The sequence below is a fragment of the Gorilla gorilla genome, chromosome 1 (assembly GCF_029281585.2).
Source record: "Gorilla gorilla gorilla isolate KB3781 chromosome 1, NHGRI_mGorGor1-v2.1_pri, whole genome shotgun sequence".
In the NCBI taxonomy this organism is placed as follows: Eukaryota; Metazoa; Chordata; class Mammalia; order Primates; family Hominidae; genus Gorilla; species Gorilla gorilla.
Window position 1 is genome coordinate 187,274,109 of NC_073224.2, and position 3,746 is coordinate 187,277,854.

The 3,746-nt window shown below is 46.1% G+C and overlaps 1 pseudogene; it reads right to left on the reverse strand.

The window, feature by feature from the left end:
- Positions 1 to 1,563: 1,563 nt before the first annotated feature.
- On the reverse strand, positions 1,564 to 1,884 carry LOC101141323 (NADH dehydrogenase [ubiquinone] iron-sulfur protein 5-like; annotated as a pseudogene).
- Between the last annotated feature and the right edge of the window lie 1,862 nt (positions 1,885 to 3,746).

Here is a 3,746-nt window from a genome sequence, read left to right on the forward strand (position 1 = left end):
TCTCGGCTCACTGTAAGCTCCGCCTCCCAGGTTCACACCATTCTCCTGCTTCAGCCTCCTGAGTAGCTGGGATTACAGGTGCCTGCTACCACGCCCGGCTAGATTTATCTCTCTCTTTAGGGCCCAGAACATGGCCTGACTGGAAGGAATTAATTTCATGGTATCCTGTTGTCCCTCAAATGCCCTCTGGCTCAAGTGCTAAGAACCTTTTCATTTCCTCAAGAGAAGGCAAAGCCAGTTTACCTTTAGGCATCTTAACCCAGACCTCAGACAGAAAACCTTCCAGTTGCAAGAGTATGTAATAGTTAAGACATTTTAAAAAGGAGCAATAAGGTAATATTTTACTCCTTAATATTAATCCATTTTATTTCATCTCATCAACTATGGGCACTGGATTACCTTTCTTATTATCAATATTTGTTATGCCTTATTATGGGCAGATACCTTCACTTTTATGTAATTTTCTTATTGGAGGGGTGACATGGAGTACAGTACTTGTTAGGAGCATGGACTCTACAGCAAGCCATTCTGCCTGGGTTTCACTCTCAGCTCCACATTTACTAGCCATGTGATCTTAGAGAATTTATGTGACACATCTGTGTGTCTGTTTCTTTTCTTTTCTTTTTTTTTTAGATGGAGTCTCACTCCGTCTCCCAGGCTGTAGTGCAGTGACACGATCTCGGCTCACTGCAACCTCCGCCTCCCAGGTTCAAGCAATTCTCCTGCCTCAGCCTCCAGAGTAGCTGGGATTACAGGAGCCTGCCATTGCAGGCTAATTTTATTATTTGTAGTAGAGATGGGGTTTCACCATCTTGGCCAGGCTGGTCTTGAAATCCTGACCTCATGATCCACCTGCCTCGGCCTCCCAGAGTGCTGGGATTACAGGCATGAGCCACCACACCCAGCCGTGTCTGTTTCTTTACTTATAAAATTGGCGTGATAATCTTACTTAACTCATAGCATCTACCAGATTAACTGAGTTACTATATATTCATACTATTACATATAGAAGGCTCTTAAAATAGGACCTGGCAAGGCCAGCCACAGTGGCTTAGTCATATAATTCCAGAATTTGGGAGGCCAAGGAGGGTGGATTATTGAGGCCAGGAGTTCAAGACCAGCCTGGCCAACAGGGCCAAACCCCATCTCTACTAAAAATACAAAAATTAGCCAGGCGTTGTGGTGCACACTTGTAGTCCCAGCTACCCAGGAGGCTGAGGCAGGAGAATTGCTTGCGCCCCCGAGGCAGAGGTTGCAGTGAGCAGAGATCGTGCCACTGCACTCCAACCTGGGCGACAGAGCAAGACTCTGTCTCAAAAAATAAAAAAAAAAAAAGAAAGAAAAAATAGGACTTGGCAAGATGTAACTGCTATATAAGTATTGGCTATTATTATAAAATCCTCCTGCAAATCCTGCAAGCTAGACATTATTTTTTTGGGGGGTGGGGAATGGAGCAATCCTTTATTTTTACACACTTTGACAAGGAGGTTTTCTGTAAACAACCTTTCCAGTGGAGAACAGAGGACAGGAAAATCAGCCTCCAGACATCAGCAGCTGCTCTGTTCAGGGCCAAGGCTCCGCATTGCCCACATGGTGAGGTGGAGGGGTGTACTTCCCTTCCTTTATCAGCTTATCCCGCTGCTTCCTAATGGTACTCAGACGTCTCATCGTTTTCTGCTGAAGTATACACTCTACAAAATCATCATATTCTATCTTGCACTCTTTCTCTGCCTGGATACTAACGATTCCATGTGCACATTCTATCCATTCTTTTTGAAAAGCCTGGCATCGAGCAGGAATCTTGTAGGGCTGTTCAGCACTTTGGATTGTCCACCATCAATCTATGTTAAGGCTGAACCTTTTCAGCACATCCAAGAAAGGCATGGCGATCCAATGCTCATGCCCTTGTCTCTTTTCTGGCCCCCACCCCCCTCCTTTTTTTTTTTTTTTTTGTCTGAGACAGGGTTGAGTCTCACTCTGTTACCCAGGCTAGAGTGCAGTGGCATGACCTTGGCTCACCACAACCTCTGCCTCCTGGGTTCAAGTGATTCTCCTGCCTCAGCCTCCCGAGTAGCTGGGACTACAGGTGTGTGCCACCATGCCTGGCTAATTTTTGTATTTTTAGTAGAGATGGGGTTTGGCCATGTTGGCCAGGCTGGTCTCAAACTCCTGAACTCAGGTGATCCGCCCACCTTGGCCTCCCAAAGTGCTGGGATTACAGGCATGAGCCACCACACCCGGCCCAGGGGACCCTTCTATAAGAGGGTGCTGTGTCCATCTCCTACAAATTATGCATCTACCAGGAACAATGTATGTGTGTTTTGGAATGGTGATAAAATTATACTTCCCTAGTCATTCTCACCTGTCATCTACTATTCACTGTTCTAGCCTTTTCCTAGGAGGTCAGATGCTTGTAAATAATTTATTCTCCAACAAAAAGAGCCTTTCCTAAACTAGGAATTCCTTGGTGGTGTGGGAGTAAATTCCCTGATGATAACTCTTTTACTGCACATTCTTTTCACGGGGCATGTGCTCAATAAATACCTCTCCTTTGTGTCATGCTGTGTGCTGGACACTGAGGACACAGAAATAGATAAAACCCAGGCCCTGCCCTCAAGGTACTCAAGTCTAGTAGGAAGGGAAGGAAGACAACAGAAAAAGAACATGGTAAGTACTCTTATAAAAAGAAGCATGTTTGTGTGTGGTGGCTCATGCCTGTAGTTTCAGTTACTCAGGAAGCCGAGGCGGGAGGATAGACTGAGCCCAGGAGTTTGAGGCTGCAGTGCACTATGGTCATGCCTGTAAAATAGCCACTGCACTCTAGCCTGGGCAACATAGTGAAACCCTGTCTCAAAAAAGAAAAAAAAAAAAAAAGGAAGCAGAGCACTTGCTAAAGCACAGAGGCAACCAGCCTGGTGGTGGGGGCAGTCAGTGGTCAGAGCAGGCTTCCTGAAAGAGGCACTACTTGACCTGGGTTTTTGTTGTTGTTGTTGTTGTTGTTGGTTTTTTTTTTTTGAGACGGAGTTTCGCTCTTGTTGCCCAGGCTGGAGCGCAATGGCACAATCTCAGCTCACCACAACCTCCGCCTTCTGGGTTCAAGCGATTGTCCTGCCTCAGCCTCCCAAGTAGCTGGGATTGTGGGCATGTGCCACCATGCCCTGCTAATTTTGTATTTTTAGTAGAGACAGGGTTTCTCCATGTTGGTCAGGCTGGTCTCGAGCTCCCAACCTCAGGTGACCTGCCCACTTCGGCCTCCCAAAGTGCTGGGATTACAGGCGTGAGCCACCGTGCCTGGCCTTGACCTGGGTTTTGAAGGAAAAATAATTACCTTAATTAACGGAGAGGGAAGAGCATTCTAGGCATAGGGAATCACATGTGTGAAGGCACTGGAATGTGAAACCAGGTGATGTTTATAGGGTCAACAAATAATTTGGGATGAGGTTCAAAGAGTGTGTATGGGAGGGAAGAGAACAAGCTGGAAAGGCAGGCTGGGGCGGATAGCAAGGTTTGTGGCCAAAGGTTAGGGGCGTAGACTTTAATGCCATGTGACATTTAGTTCCAGTTCTCTTCTGGCACAACTGCTTTTTTCTGACAGTCAGTATTTGGTTACATTTAGAAGTCCAGATTAATTTTTTCACTCAACAACATGGGCTGAGCACCTCACTGTGTCAGTTTTTATGTGCAGGCAGGAGGGCTCAGGAATAGACTTTTGGGGTCACAGCTTGAAATCTTGTGAGCTTTTTTTA